The following is a 17,902-nucleotide window of genomic DNA, read 5'->3' as shown; positions in this document are numbered from 1 at the left end:
AACGGATTGGCTACTCCCTCATACACCAGCCAATGGCTGGTGGTCGGTACTCTGTGGGGCCCACCATGATGTATGTGTTTCATCCATGCCGTCCATATGTTTTTAAAGATCATTTTACGCTATGATACAAAAAATAAGATATACCACAATCTCAATTCGACCACGTTTCAGGAAACAGTGTTGAATAAGCGTCGACCGTTAAAAACACTTTGGGAGCCATAAAAGTTTTAGATCAATCTGATTTTTGTTTTTTCCCTTCACCTGGGATTTTATGACCTAATCAACAGATTGCATGTCAAATAAACTGTACAGTGGGCCTTAGGAGGATTTTAATGGTGGATATCCAATCACTATTGTTTTCATATGGTGTGGTCCACCTGAGATTTATATACCTCTAATTTTTTGTACCAAGCCCTAAAATGATCTTTAAAAATGGATTAACGGAATGGATGTAACACATACATCATGGTGGGTCCCACAGAGCACCGACCACAGCCCCGGGGCTGGTGTCAGGGGAGTAACCAATCCGTTTCCGGCTCAAACCGAACAAAAAGGGGAGTACGGTCATTTTGCAAATATAAAATTTCCTCCAAAAACCTTTGGCAGGAAGTTCCTGCACTGGGATGTAATGCGGGGCCACCATGATGTTTCTAAACAATCCACCCTATTCATCCATTTTTTCAGATTATTTTAAGAGAAGAGACCAAAAATCAGGTGAATACAAAACTCAACAACCATGTGAGAAGGAAAATTGGAAAAAGAGTTTTCCATCGTTGAAATTTTCCGGGGCTACATCTTGATGTGTATATGTCATCCAAACTTTTTATAAGTTTAGTACCACTGGGATGAAGTGAAAACACAAAACTATTAGCCTTATACTCAACTTTTGTGGCCAAACAAATGTTTAAATAGTGGTCAATGAATCTCCACTGTTTCCGTTCATGCAGCCCACTTGAGTTTTGATTCCAACTGATTTTTGGTATAATGTCCTAAAATGATATGAAAAAAAGGATGGACGGGGTAGATTTTTCAGAAGCATCATGGTGGGCCCCACAAAGCAGAACTTTCTGCGAAAGGGTTTTACAGGATATCCTAGTTCAGATAAAATCAAGTGGGGGCATGAAACAGTAACATCTGTGATTAACCAGGGTTAAAATTGATATTTTGATAATTAACAACACGCATTCTTATGTATAAGTGGCCGCAAAACATTCTTGAAATGTGTGGATGGATTTAAGGAAATAATTTAAAAGTAAGAGAATTTTTATCAATAGCCAAAAAGGCAGGCTGCCATATGGAAAAATCTCAATTATAAATAGGGAATTGGACTGTGGTTATTAATTTTGGTAGCAGATTGTGTACCGACTAACTCAGTATGCTAAGCGTATTGACTAAACTTTGTGGGGGCCACTGTGATTTATGTATTTTATCCACTCCCTCCATCCATTTTACCAAATAATTTTAGGGATTAAGCTCAAAATTGAAGCATATTCAAATCTCAAGTGGACCACACCATAGGATACAGTGTGAATTGAAAGTCTACCACTGAAAAAATATTGGGAACAAGTTAATATTGATCAAGTTAATATTCATGTTTTCCTTTCGTTCATTTTTTGTGATGTTATGAATAGGTTGAATGACAAATAAACATCATTCTGAGACTTAGAAAGGTTTCAACCATCGAAATCATTATTCCCACTGTTTCCTGTGTATAGCCGACTTGAGCTTAGGATATGCCTCAATTATCGGCTCATTCCCTGGAATGAGTTAGAAAAATGGATTGCCGGCTTATCAGCCCCATACATTCACAATGGACATATCCTGAGTCTAATACAGGAAGTTTGCAAATTTCCCAAATTTGATAGCGGAAAATTTACAGTTTTTAAGTAAACATCATTAAAATTTTTGCTTAAGATTAGATTTATAGGTCGAAGATTTGGAGTATAATTGACTGTCCACCTAACAAATAACTTCCAATATATTATGTTTGTGTGACATCCAACACTTTCAATAAGTTGGCCCCATCACAAGATCATGTAGTACAAAAATATCTCCAATCCACACATTAGGTGGGCCACACATAAAAAAAGAATGTTTAATATTGATAAATAACAAAATACAAGTGTGGTGAATTCATAGAGTGAATGTGGCTAATTTTCATGCAAGATAACCCAGTGATTTGAGCTTTCAAATTAGTTAGAGTCGAGTTTGATTGTAAGACCTGTAACTCTGTGAAACTAATCATATGCTCATTTTCTAGTGTCGACATGTTCCAGATGGACCAGATTGACAAGCTTCAATCATAATTCTATTTTAGTATCACACTGACCCGAGACTTGTACCTCGACGACCGCTCAGGCATTGCGATTCCAACGTCACGCGACACACTCCATTTCAATACCCATATTAAAAGTTATAGTCTTTAGTGCAATTCGAAATGGGCCACCCAACATACATGTGGCACAGGCCCCACTTGCACAAAATCTCCAGGGAGTCCAATCAATCCATCACTCACACACCTCTCTCTCCCCATTAGTCAAACAAGCCCATGCCTCCCATCATTCACCCATACCCTTGCCCATGATAAGCCACTGTCTCCTCTTTTTCTCTCTTCCCATCCTACCCCTCAATCTTTCTGAATTCCCCTCTTTATCCAAGAAGTTATACCATAAAACTTCCAAACTACTCTCATTTATACAACTTTTATAGCAAGTAAGAAGAAAAAAGCGAAAAGATAGAGAGAAGAGATTAGAGAAAGTTGGAGAGAAATTAGAGAGGAAAGAGAAGAAAGAGATTAGAGGGACAAGAGAGAGTGCTTAGAGAAAGAGTGTTTAAGAGAGAACTTGATGGAAATTTTGAGGGTCAGAGGAGTTTAGGAGGAGGTAGGTCCATCCGAGTTGTTCGATATATGATTTGACCCGATCCGACCGTTCAACATCATTGTGAGTATAAGGGAGGATAGACTTTTCATTTTTTTTCCTTTCTTTTTTTTATTTCCATGGACCCACAAGGGTGGGACCTACCTTATTTATATATTAATTGTGCATGGAGGGCCCCATAGTGGCTACTTGTAGCCATCCAATGGCCAATCTCTTCCTTCCTCCCTTTCTTCTTCTTCTTCTTCTTCTTTTTTTTTTTTTTTGTTTTTTTTGTTTTTTTTGTTTTTTGTTTTGGTAACTGGTTAGTACACCCACTGTAAATTCACACTTCACTATTGGCCACCCCCATTAGGGAATCGATACTAAGACCTGTTGAGAGTCAAATATTGCATATCAGACCCCAGTTATTACTTGAATTTACGAACATGGTACTGTTTAATGGCCCCATTTAACTGTGTTTGTGTTGCAAGATGTGTTTAGGAGCTTGGACTGAAACATGGTGCTAAAAGTATGGATTTAATGCTCTGATGTCACCAAGACAAGAGATGGACTCTAGGGGAGCAAGATCGACGGATTTACATGCCAGAGATCCGAGAAAATTGACAAACTGAAGCTCAAGTGGCCTGAAAGTCGTCCAGAATGAAAGATCACAGGGTTTCCACCATCTGTTCAGTTCGAAACTTCATACATGGCCTGAGGACTATAAATAAACCATACATGTTAAATTTGAGCCATCTGAACTTGTAGAAGTGGCCCAAAAAATAGATCAACCCCTTAAATCCTTAAGTGGGGCTCACCTGATCTCTAGATATGCTTCAATTTTGGACTCAACGCCTTAAATGAGGCAAAAAAATGGATGGACGGCATAGATTTCTCACAGGAATCACAGTGGACCCTGCATGAATAGTGCGTATACATGGTGTACACGCATTGGCTGTGCACCGGACGGTCAGCCTGGTCAAAGACGGGCTGACCTGTCTCTCCTGCGTATAACGTCCAACAGTTTTGAGTAATGGGGCCCACCCATCACTTCTATATCTGGATCGTTAATTTACTCAAGAGGGTGTCCATAACCATCGCTTAGGTATCGTTTTGGACCTATACAACTGTAAATGCATAAGATCACCGTCAAACGTAGAATGAACGGTGGAAGAAAAGATTCAAGGGGCCACATCAAAGGACGTCCAAAAATAGCCTTGTCCAACTAGTTTTTCGAGGTGAATCCAATGGACGGATTGGATTTCCTGCCCAATAACAATCATGGGTCCACAGACCACCACAGCGCGAATGCGTAGGCTCTCTTTCGCAAATAGAGCCTGCGGATGAATCTTGTGGGCCACCACCGTACTTCATCGATTTGATCTGGACCGTCCATCAGAAGCCCACGGTCCCTCTCATCAAAGCCTAGGTGACCGAATTGCAGAAGATAGTGAAAATCGATTTTCAAACCATTCAAATAGAAGACCAATAGTGAAATGAACGTTCTTTGGTCCACACCAAATTCAAGCCAGACCATGTCATTTCTAACTAGTTTTTCGTGATGCATCCAATTGACGGAGTGGATTCCTCTGGAAATCCCGATCATGGCCCCAACAACTATCAGCGCACGACGTTTGCAGGCCCTGCTGCGAACGTCCAACCGACCATCCTCTCTCCATTGACCTCCAGCAGCTATAAAAGAAAGAGACGAGAGAGAGAAGGGGCATTCAATCGGGAGATCCAATCTTGGACGAGCAGCTGTGGAGCATGAAGTGAAGAAAAGAACATGAGAGAGAAGTAGCCGGCTGTGGACGGTTTCGGTTTTCTTTTTTTCTTCATTGTTCTTTTTCTTCTTTCCTTTAGATTTTAGTTTGACGATGTTCGTGATTGGCTAAAACTCTTAGCTAGGGCTAAGAGGTGAAGCTTGCAGCGTGATTTGGATGGTTGCTTTGTTTTGATTCATGTTTTGTTGAACTCTCATGGATCCTAGTTATTTATGAAGGTATATTTTTAGTTTTTAATGGTTTGTTGTGACTCAAATTACAATATATCTGCGATAGCTTGATACATCTTCTTTTTCTGAATTGAGATTGTGAAATTAGTAATTTTTTTCTCATTCCTCTTCTTCTTCTTCTTATATATTACCTATCTTTTTTGCAATAGAACTCCAAAATGACCAAAATGTAACATTCAAGAAATACTTTTGTAGGAACTCTATGCTGGTGAGATGTGACCTTTTTCCACAACTATATTTTATTTTCCAATAGCACGTGTATTTTATTTGATGGTGTTTTTCATGTAAATGTAATTTATGGCTTACATGCCTTGGAATTTCAATTACTTTTCCATGTGTAGGATGGCTCCAGAGGTTTTATAGCCAAGAAGTGGATTTGATTTCAAGTGAGTGTTGCTCCATACAGAGAACCTTGAGCTTATACTTCATTGTTGTAAATGTGTCTTGGAGTTTTTTAGTGCATGCTAGGTACTGTTAGCTTATTCACAGGGTGTTTTCATGTGGAGGATGGACTCTGGGAAGTTTAACAGTAGTAGTCTTCTGCATATGCTTTAAGAGAACATCTATGATCTAGTTTTTGGGTGTAAGTCTCTTCAAAAGTCATGCCAATTTTATATTTTATAATTAATATTCTAATCACAGTTGTAAATTTTAAGCTACACTGACCCATTATTTTGAGAAAAAAATTTGCATGTTGTCATATTACAAAACATGGCGTGTTGTTTACTCTTATAATCATCTTATAAAAGGTTTAGTGAATAGAATTTGTCAATTTTCTTTCCCATAACGTGACTTGCTTTTTGTTCACGTCACAACGTGTACCTGATCTGAACCTCTCATCAGGTAGGATCTCTAGTCTCTTCCTTGGGTTGGGCTATGTCCCAAAATGACAGTGATTTGCCTAGTCTCTACCTTGGATGGGCCATGTCCCAAAATGACAATGATTTGGCAAATCCTAAATTTCATTGGAGTTTTGGGGAAGAAAGTAGATGGTTTTCAGACTGTCCATTTTTGCCCTTTAAAATCACTCAATCCAAGGGTTACATTGTCTAGTTGGCACAGGATATGGTCTATGACCCATCCCATGTGCTAGTTCCAGGTATTCTTTGTTGGGGGCCTTGCACAAAACCTTAGGATCTAGCCCTCCAGAACAAACCAGAATTATGGAATAACAAAACAATGAAATAAATCAAAGCATCAACCACACACCACACGAAATTTTTACGTGGAAAACCCTCAAGGAAGTAAAAACCACGGGACCTCATCCAGATCAGCAATCCACTATAAAGCAAAACGTTACAACCGATCACAAGGACACCTTGCTATGATCAAACTTTTATCACTCACGCAGGAGTGGATAATCAGTAAGAGAATAAAAGAAAAACTAGAGAGATCTCACTGATTACGAGGACGTGAAAGCGCTGAGACGTAGACTCCCTTCTACAAGCTTCCTCTCTCTTTCTCTCTCACACCCTAAACCCTTTAGCAAATCCTTGTAAAGCCTTTAGGAAACCCTCTTGTGATTTTTCTACACAGAGAAAAACCCTAGGAACCCCTATCTATAGGAAACTCCCTTCCGCATCCTTGTTGCGGAAGGACTTGCGAAACGAAATCCGCGCAAAATCGCAGAATGAATCTGCGTAACTATGATTGGTCGAGCAGGGTCCACGACCGGTCGAGCGCCACCTACGACCGGTCATGGACCTCCCATGACTAGTCGAACAACCCGGAGAAAATCAGTCCGCACTCGCTGGACTTTGAGTTGTGTTATGGCACGAACCCACGACTGGTCGTACACCAGTCCATGACCGGTCGACCAGGGCTCACGACCGATCGACGACGGATAAAAAAAACCCCATCAAATCTCCCCCTTTTTGACCCGGGAGGAATTCACCTTTTTCAAGGCAGTCAGGTTTCTACAAACCTCAAACTTGCCCTTGAGCAAAGCCTTGATCATTATGTCTAACCCATTATCGTCCGTGTGGATCTTCTCAAGCTGTAACACCTTCTCTTCCAAAGTATCCCTGATTCAGTGATACCGAATCTCTATGTGCTTCGACTTGGAATGCTGACTTGGATTCTTGCTCAAGTGTATAGCACTCTGACTATCACAATAGACCACGTGCTCCTCCTGCTTCAGGCTAAGTTCCTGTAGGAACGTCTTCATCCAAAGCATCTCTTTACATGCCTTTGTGACTGCAATGTACTCGGCCTCTGTTGTCTACAATGCTACAACCCTCTGTAGCTTGCTCTGCCAAGAAACCGCTCCCCCTACAAACGTGAACATGAACCCCGATGTAGACTTCCTGGAGTCTATGTCACCTGCCATATCTGCATCTGTGTAGCCTTCTAACACAGGCTTTCTGTCACTATAGCATAGGCTCAACCTGAATGAGCCTCTTAGATACCGCAGTATCCACTTCACCGCTGCCCAATGCTCTTTGCCAGGATTGGCAAGATACCGGCTGACAACACCAACCGCATATGCTATGTCTGGGCGTGTACATACCATAACATACATCAAACTTCCTACAGCTGACGCATAGGGTATCTTCTGCATCTCTTCCACCTCTGCTTTCGTCTTGGGACACTGCTTGTCGCTCAATCTGAAGTGACCATCCAGTGGAGTACTGATTGGCTTCGCTGCATTCATATTGAACTGCTTTAGGACTTTCTTAATATACCGCTCTTGTGACAGGCAAAGCTTCCTGCTGCTTCTGTCACGGGTTATCTCCATTCCTAGGATCTGTCTAGCCGGGCCCAAGTCTTTCATCGCAAAAGACTTGCCCAACTTCTGTTTCAGCCTGTCGATCTTCTTGATGTCTTTTTCCATGATGAGCATGTCATCAACGTATAACAGCAGAACTAAGAAATCACCATTTGAGAACTTACGCGCGAACACACAGTGGTCCGACTTCGTTCTGTCATACCCATGTTGTAACATGAACGAGTCGAACTTCTTGTACCATTGCCGTGGAGCTTGTTTCAGCCCATACAAGCTCTTCCTCAGCCTACACACCATATGCTCCTTGCCCTTGACTTCGAACCCCTCTGGTTGGTGCATGTAGATCTCTTCTACCAGGTCACCATGGAGAAAGGCAGTTTTAACATCTAACTGATCTATCTCTAGATCCATGCTAGCTGCCAACCCAAGCAACACCCGTATGGATGTCATCTTCACCACTGGTGAGAATATCTCCTCGAAGTCTATGCCTTTCCTCTGATCGAACCATTTCACCACAAGTTTGGCCTTGAACCTCATCTGTGAATTCTTTTGTTCAACCTTCTTTCTGAACACCGACTTATTGCTCAAAGCTTTCGTGCCCTTATGCAGTTTCATCATATCATAGGTGTGGTTCTTATGTAAGGATTCCATCTCTTCTTGCATAGCTTTCAACCACTCCTCATGCTCGTCGGCTAGGGCCTCAGAATAGTCTTCTGGCTCTCCCCCATCAGTTAGCATAATGTACTCATGCGGCGAGTACCTCTTGGACGACTGTCTATCCCTTAATGACCTCCTTACCTGTGGCTCAACAGGTGGATCAAGTGGGAGCTGCTCCCCTGGTCCATCTTCTGAAGGAACTCCCTCGTCCTCTACACGTTGCTGTACTCCCCCGTCATCAGGCACCACGGGAGGAATAATCGGATCCATGCCCTCTAGCTTACCTGAACTAGGCTAATTCTTTTCTGGCTTACCAATGTCTTTTATACACTGATCTTAAAAAAAAACCACATCTCTACTCCTGACGAGCTTCTTCTCGATCGGATCCTATAACCTGTAACCGAACTTTTCATCATTGTACCCCAAGAACACACACTACCTGATCTTCATATCGAGCTTGGACCTCTCGTCCTTTGGTACGTGAACGGATGCCCTGCATCCAAACACCCTGAGATGACTGTACGATGGATCTTATCGAGTCCACACCTTCTCAGGTACTTCTCCATTCAACGGGGCTGATAGAGACTTGTTTATCAAATACATCGCCATGTGCATTGCTTCTCCCCAAAATGTCTTGGGCAACTTCGCATAGGATAACATGCATCTAATTCTCTCTACAATAGTACGATTCATTCGCTCAGCTACACCATTATGCTGGGGGTCTTGAGAACCGTCTATTCATGCCGTATATCCAGGGACTTATAGTACTCATGAAAGTCACCAATGTATTCACCACCATTGTCAGTGCGGATGCACTTCAATGATCTACCTGTCTCTCTCTCTCTCGACCATAGCATGAAATAATTTAAACACACCAAAGACCTCGTCTTTGGATTTTAAAGCATAAACCCAAACCCTCCTAGATGCATCATCTATAAAAGTAACAAAATACAATGCCCCACCCAAGGTTTTTGTCCTCATAGGACTACAAACATCAGAATAAACCAAATCTAATGCATGCACTTTATTAACATGAGAAGCAGATTTAATAAATGAAACTCTATGCCGTTTCCCTGATAAACAATCAAGGCAGGTTTTGAGAGGTGTACCTGTCACGTCTGGAAGGAGCCGCTTCTTCGCTAGTAGCTGAAGCTCTTTTTCACTCATGTGGCATAGACGCTTGTGCCACATGTCAATAGCTGAATCTTCCGCTGCGTTCAACCCACTCTTGCACACACTGACACTTGCCTTGTAAAGGGTGCAACACTTCTTTCCTCTGGCCACGATCAACGAACCCTTGATGAGCTTCCAATGCCCACCAGCAAACCGGCTTTCATAGCCATCATCATCCAACTTTCCCGTCGACATCAAGTTGAGACGAAGGTCTGGGATATGCCTCACATTCCTGAGAACCAATGTACAGCTCACATCAGTTTTCACACAAATATCACCAACCCCTACAATCTTCGATACGCCAGAATTCTCTATCTTCACGGTCCCATAGTCACCTGACTTGTAGCCAGTAGAATCTGATTCATCTTCCTTTCCTTTTCCTTTCTTGTCGTTTTTAACCTTACGACATTCATGCTTATAGTGGCCCTTCTTGCCACAATTCCAGCATTCAACATCTTTTCTGTTACTCGACTTACCTCTTGATTTATCTCGGGCCTTTCCGCCCTTCCTGTTCTTTCCTCTCCCCCGTTCCTGTGTCACAAGGGCCTCTTACTGAGTAGACCCTTGAGATTTCCTCCTTGTCTCCTCATTGAAGAGACAGCTAGTCACTTGTTCCATGGATATCTTTCCATCTGACGCAGAGTTACTTAGAGACACCACTAATGTCTCCCAACTGTCAGGTAATAAACTAAGCAAAAGTAAAGCCTGCAATTCATCATCCAGGACCATCTTCATAGCTGAGAGCTAGTTCACTATATTGTTGACCTCATTCATGTACTCGGTCACAGAACCACCATCCTTGAACTTGAGATTCACAAGTCGCCTTATAAGAAAATTTTTATTACCGGTTGTCTTCCTCTCATACAGCCATTCTAGTTTCAGCCATAGGCTAGCGTTTGAGGTTTACGTAGACACATGGTGGAACACAGAATCATCCAACCATTGTCTAATAAACCCCACCGCCTTTCGGTCCATCTTCTTCCAATCATCATCAGTCATATCCTTGGATTTTGCTGATATGCCTAAAATTGGAGAATATAGGTCCTTGCAATAAAGCAAGTCCTCCATCTTAGCCTTCCATATGGTCCAGTTAGAACCATTGAGGCTAATCATCCTTGATGAGCCACCTTCCATAATTCCAAACCGATCCTACCCGTTCAATGAACTTAGCTCTGATACCACTTTGTTGGAAGCCTTGCACAAAACCTTAGGATCTAGCCCTCTTAAACAAACCAGAATTATGGAATAACAAAGCAATGAAATAAATCAAAGCATCAACCACACACCACACAAGAGATTTTTACGCCGAAAACCCTCAAAGAGGTAAAAACCACGGGACCTCGTCCAGATCAACAATCTACTATAAAGCAGAACGTTACAACTGATCACAAGCACATCTTGCTATGATTAAACCTTCATCACTTACGTAGGAGCGGATAAACAGTAAGAGAATAAAAGAAAAACTAGAGAGATCTCACCGATTACGAGAATGTGAAAGCGTTGAGACGTAGACTCCCTTCCATAAGCTTCCTCTCTCTCTCTCTCACACACCCTAAACCCTTTAACAAACCCTTGTAAAGCCTTTAGGAAACCCTCTTGTGATTTTTCTACACATATAAAAATTTTAGGAACCCCTATTTATAGTTTTAGAAAACTCCCTTCCGTATCCTTGTTGCGAAAGGACTTGCGAAACGAAATCCGCGCAAAATCGCGAAACGAATCTGCGTAACTACGACTAGTGAGTAGGGTCCACGACCGGTCGAGCGCCAGTTACGACCGGTTGTGGACCACCCATGACTGGTCGAGCACCCCGGAGAAAATTAGTCTGCACTCGCTGGACTTTGAGTTGTGTCAGGGCATGAACCCACGACTAGTCGTACACCAGTCCATGACCGGTCGACCAGGGCTCACGACCGGTCTACAACGGACAAAAAAAAACCCATCATTCTTTTCTTGCTTTGCGGCCTTTATGATAAATTATTGTTTCCTTGAAAAAAAACATTGGATTGAACCCTCAATCATTCACACACACCACACTGTCTCTGTCAGCTCATCTAAACGAGAGGGAGATATCTAACACAAACTACACACTACATTTTTTTTTTTTTTTTGAGTTTCCATGACAAGAACATCCTTCGGAAAGCAGTCTTGGCTGGTCAAAAAGTCCTATTGTACAAATGAACACCAATACAAATGTGCAATGCTCGAGCGGAAGGATTGTACATACGTTTGGGCTTTCAGTTTATAAATATGGGTCCCATGGATCGTGATCCAAAGCGTTCATTCTATGGAACTCACCATTGATGGCTAATTCGCAAAAACTCTCTTGAATCATAAGACCCTAAATACATAATATTTATCCTATCAAGTGAAAACCGTTGGTATGTTTCTTTCTAAGCCGTTTCTCCATAACTACCTATCGAGAGCTTTACAATGTTTCAACGCAAAATCTTTCCTGTGAATGGATCATTAACGATGTGGCCCAAAGTATTGACGGTTTGGATATTTTAAAAATGGGACCAATTATATGAATTGAGAATTCAAACCGTACCATTTTATATAATCATCATGGTGGGTCCTAGAAGTTTCAAGGGTGAATGTCTCTCTTTCAAATATTTTCTTTGGTGTGGCTCACATGAATCTCGTGTTAACATAATTTTTTTTTGAATTCGGTCCTAAATGATTACATATCTAATTGTCAGAATGGATTTTGCATACACATCATGGTGGGATCCTGCCAAAAATTCAATTTCCCATATTTCTCCAATTATAAAGAGAGTTTATATATATATATATATATATATATATATATATTTGTATGGGGCATGACGCTTGATTTTTCTGGGGCCCACTGCGATGTTTATGTAATATCCATTACAAACATTGCCTATTAAGTTTGATATTGAGCCTAGAGATACGTACTAAAGAAAATAATTGGGAGAGATATGTCCACCCTTTATTTTAAAGGGTCAAACATTATACTTGCATCAAAATCTACTTCAACAACTAGATTATTAAAATAAATAAATAAATAAAATATTTTACCAAAAATCATACCGATACATGAATTACTTGTGCCAGACTAATGGAAACAATTTGAAAGGCGAGGATTACCTATACACTGTTTACAATCATGTGGTCAACCTGAATTATTGATAGAATTGATTTTATTAGCCTGTGGCCTAAAATGGGGTGACGCACCTTGTAGTCCAGGTTAATTTTATAGAAAACATCACACTACAACCCACCTGATCCATTGACTATTTGCTCATACCAGTGGCTTTGACAAAGGAGACACTGGTAACATATACCACCAACTGCAGTACTGTGTGTTGTTGGAAAAGCTCTATTAGCTCTACCATAATGTATGTATTTTATCCACGCCATCCATCCATTTTTACAAATCATTGTAGTTCATGGGCACAAAATCGAGGAAGATCCAAATCTCAGGTGGACCACACCACAAGAAACATTGGTGATTAGAAGATTAAAAACTTATTGGGGGCTATAAAACTTTTCAATTAAGCTGATATTTGTATTTTCTCTTCATCCATGTATCTATGACGTTATCAGTTGGTTGGATGGAAAATAAACATTACATTGGTCTCTACAAAGTTTATAATGGTATCTGTTTAATCACCACTTTTTTTATAGTGTGGTCCACTTGAGATATCGATCTATCTATTTTTAGATTCATGCCCTGATGTAAGCGGGCAAATTGGATAAACAATGTGGATAAAAAATAACCATCATGGTTAGAGATGGGCATCGAGTCAATTCGGACCGAGTTAGGGTTGACCCGACTCGATTTGGTTTTGAAATAGGCTTGACCCGAACTCGACCTGACTCGGTACCGAGTCCAACATGCCTAACCTGATCTGAGTCTGGGTCTGACCTGGACTAATCCGGATTGAGTATGACCTAATCACAAGTACCGATTCAGCTCAAGTCGGACCGAGTTTGGTCGGGTGCAGTGGGTATTCACGAGCTGAAATCACAACTCCATCCAGCCAATCCGCTTCCATCCGGGGACGTGGATTAGATACTAACAGGTTAAGTAGCAGAGTTAGCTACTGAAGTGACGTCACCAAGTTGGTGAGCCCACTATGATGTATGTGTTGTATCCACACTATCCATCCATATTGAGATATCATTTTAGGGCAACAGCCAAAGAATGAGGCAGATTAAAAGCTATAGTGGACTCCACCACAGAAAACAGTGGGGAGAGTAATTCCCATCTTTGAAACTATCCTAAGGCCCACCATAATGTTTATTTGAAATCCAACCTGTTGAAAAGTTAAATAAGACATGAAATCAGGGAAAACACAAATATCAGTTTGATCTAAAACTTTTGTGGCCTTTAGAAGTTTTTAATGGTGGGCGTCACTGTCCCCACTGTTATCTGTGTTGGCGTCCACTGGAGCTATGGATTTAACTCATTATTCGGATGTTGCCCTAAAATGATCTCTCCAATTGGATGGAAGGTGTGGATACAAATCATACATCATAGTGGGGCTCATGGAACTTGGGAGTCCAAACTCCCGAGATGTCGGGAAGGTTATTTTAGTAAGTCACATTAGCCGGAGGAGTCCAAACTCCTGAGACCTCTGGAATGCTATTTTAGTAAGTCAGGTTATTTTTAGTAACCTACACGGCCCTATATATGTAGAGATGAATGGTCTTATTAGGCCCACTGTGATGTATATATTTTATCCATGCCGTCTATTCATTTTGAAAGATCATTTTAATGGATGAGCCAAAAAATGAGGCATATCAAAGGCTCATGTGGACCACACCATAGAAAGCAGTGAAATTGAAAGCCTACCATTGAAAACCTTTTGGGGCATAAATATTTTGGATGTAACTCATTTTTTGGCCCATGACGTTAAATAAAATTCTAAATCCAATGGACGAATTGGATTCGACACATAAACTATGATAGGACCCATAATCCTTATAACATGACAACATCGACCCCATTACGTTACAACCACGAACTGCACACATCACTTAACAACCTCAACCCATGATAACTACGATCTATATAATATGACAATCACGACCTATATCAACCACGACCCACATAACATGACAATCACGACTCATATAACATGATAACTACGACCCGTGACAACCACGACTCGGATGACGACCACGACCCATATAACAGCAACCCATATAACATGACAACCACGACCTATATCAACCACGACCCACATAACATGACCAACGACGACCCATATAATATGATAACTATGACCCGTGACAATCACGACCCAGATGACAACCCTGACCCATAAAACATGACAACCATGACCCATTGTAGACACCCCAACCCAGCTAACATATCGGGTAGGCTAAAACAATCCAGGAACCATGATCAAATTCTAAACCAACCCCTAATCCTAGACTAAATATAACCCTGACCCAAAAATCTCAAAACCTCCAAACCGAGACCCAAAACCTTGATCCAAACCGTTCAATCCGTACATGTTGCGTGCACATGTACAAACGTCTTACAGGAGCATTTTCAAATACCTCATTTTTAAAGTAGTTTTCTCTAAAATGTTCAAATAGTGGTGGTGGACCATAACCATTTTTCATCTCTGATTTCAGGTCACGGATCATGCAAATACGAGTATCTTCCCTGATTGGACGGTCAGGATACCACAGAGTCGAATGAGCTTCGGAATTTAAATTTTTTTTTTTTTCTCCAGATTAGATTTTGATTGGCAAAATACGAACTCTTCAAATTACAATCCGAAGTGTGATTCCTCAAATTCATTATAATTATTGAATTTTGCTAAGTCCAGACGCGTGTGCAAATAAAGCTCATGTACACGCGAAACACGTGCCGTGAAGGCACAATAGGTCCGAGATCCAATCCATCCATCAGAACGCACCCGCTATACAGATGCCCCATCCCAAGAATCACGTTGATCCACTGGTCAGGTGGGCTAAATTTGAAAAACAAATGTACGGCTCTGTAAAACTCGGCTGAGGTTTTCTAACCATCCGCCCGTTTGCAATATTGGGGCCCACATGTTGATTGGACCAGATTTTACATTTGTGGAAAACATGTAGAAGTTGGGACCAACAGGATGGATGGATAAGATCTCACACCAATATGCCATGCTGGCGCGTGTGTGGTGTGTACAGAAGCTCTATTGCACACGCGTGTGCGCTTAGAAAAGTAAATGAAGATAAATGATCCAGTGCACCTAGTTGCATTCGGACACTTGAAGCTGCTACTATGTTCATCATAAATTTCATGGCCCACAACATGAAAATAACAGTGATTGCATGATCTGATTTATTCACAGATGGACTGTTTTTTTTATAGCCATCCGTATTCCTAGACATGTATTGAATGGTTGAGATTTTTTGATGGAAGTGATTCTTTTGAAGGAAAAACAATTCATGATGGATACCAACATGTAGATGGCTCAAATTGTTGATGATTTGGACATAATGCATATCAACATGGGGTTTCAAATCCCTCAAATAGGGTGTTTGAAATCCAAGGTAAAATCTTGGATTACGTCTAGAATCCTTCCAAGAGTCGCATGTGTAACATGTGTCGCTAGACTATTGATCTATTAGGCTGCACATGGCCCACTGATGATATCCCAAAACAATTAGATTATCAATTGCATCACTATAATTACTTTAATACGATGATCTGCACTGTCCACACATCGTCCGTGTAAATCAACGGTTAAAAATCATTGGTTAGCCACTCGAATGTGATCTTGTGCTTGTGGTCCAGCCAAGACTTGGAAGTTTATCATTTTTGGGCAAAGTATATATTTCAACGGGCTTATTATAACCATTATGTCAAACATTACATATGTCCACTAATTAGAGATATTAAAGTTAATCTAGTAATTAAATTCAAACCCATGTAAATATACTATACATAACTACTTTTGGATTACAAGGGATTCTGAATTCAGGGTGCCAAACACAACAGGAGGATTTCAAATCCAGGGGTTCCAAATCCACACTCCCAAATCCAAACACAACATAAAATGATTTCTTGCATGACTAAGTACCTATCAGTACCCAAGACAACATCCTATAACAAAGCAAATACCATCCAAAATCATCTTTTGCAACAAAATTTCACTCAAAAACAAAATCATTTTATTTCGGCCCACTTGAAATCCCTGCCAAAAACAAATAGCAACACAAGTCCACACCCCACCCTATACACAGATCTTGCTTACCAGTAACCATCTATAAGGGTCCTTACTCATTCCTCAGTGGTAGACATACAAGAGTTTCGACATAAGGTCATGGACTTTGAGTACCCATTATGGTATAAGAAAGCTGCTGTGGTGTGAGTGCGTGCGTGTGTAAAAAAAAAGAACAGAAAGAAGAAGTAACCATTTATAGAGTGCGGCCCACTTTAGATGTTTATAAAATAATTATGATGATAAAGTGGTAGCTTAAATGGTCAATTATTGATATCTAATGGACACTAATCAAGTTTCTAGAAACATAAGCTCACACATTAGAAGCTACAGTCTTCAAGATAGACCAAATCAAACTTTTCATCTTCAACATTGCCTAATTGAACCGTCGATTTTTTTCACATTAGAAGCTACAGCCTTCAAGATAGGCCAAATCAAACTTTTCATCTTCAACTTTGCCTAATTGCACTGTCGATATTCCATGTAAGAAGCTATGGTCTTCAAGATAGGCCGAATCAAACTTTTCATCTTCAACATTGCCTAAACGGAACTTTGATATTCCACGTTAGAAGCTACAGTCTTCAAGATGGGCCGAATCCAATGTTTCATCTTCAACATTGCCTAATCTGACAATTGATATTCTGTGTTAGAAGCTATAGTCTTCAAGATAGGCTGAATTGAACTTTTCATCTTCAACATTGCCTAATCGGACAATTGATATTCCATGTTAGAAGCTATAGTACTCAACATCGGCTGAATCGAACTTTTCATCTTCAACATTGACTAATTGGACTGTCGATATTCCATGCTCGAAGCTACAGTCTTCAAGATAAGGTTGAATCAAGCTTTTCATCTTCAACATTGCCTAACCAGACTGTCTATATTCCACACTGGAAGCTAGAGTCTTCAAGATAGGAAAACTCAAACAACTTTTCATCTTCAACATTACCTAATTGGACTCTCAATATTCCACATTACAAGCTACAGTCTTCAAGATAGGCAGAATCAAACAACTTATCATCTTCAACATTGCCTAATCGGACTGTCGATATTCATCATCAGTCCATTTGGACCATTTATTTCAAATATTGGTGAGATTAGACCGTTCATCTCCTACATATGCCTGATGAGACTGGGAAAATATTATCATCCCATTCTCAGCTTTGAATGGTCTTTTTACTAAGCGGAGTGTCGTAAGTATCCAGCCACATGCATTTTTTGCAGTATGCGCCAAACAGCTCCACTACTGTAAAAAGCATATGCGAACAACTCTAATTCT

General features: G+C 40.7%; 1 long non-coding RNA gene across 1 annotated transcript; it reads left to right on the top strand.

The window, feature by feature from the left end:
* Positions 1–4,963: 4,963 nt before the first annotated feature.
* LOC131219498 (uncharacterized) lies at positions 4,964–5,527 on the top strand. The gene is made up of 2 exons (XR_009158228.1): positions 4,964–5,080; positions 5,214–5,527. It is a non-coding gene; the product is annotated as an uncharacterized LOC131219498 (long non-coding RNA).
* Positions 5,528–17,902: the final 12,375 nt, after the last annotated feature.

Source organism: Magnolia sinica, chromosome 11, assembly GCF_029962835.1.
Source record: "Magnolia sinica isolate HGM2019 chromosome 11, MsV1, whole genome shotgun sequence".
NCBI classification, from domain to species: domain Eukaryota; kingdom Viridiplantae; phylum Streptophyta; class Magnoliopsida; order Magnoliales; family Magnoliaceae; genus Magnolia; species Magnolia sinica.
This window is presented reverse-complemented; position numbering and strand designations above follow the sequence as displayed.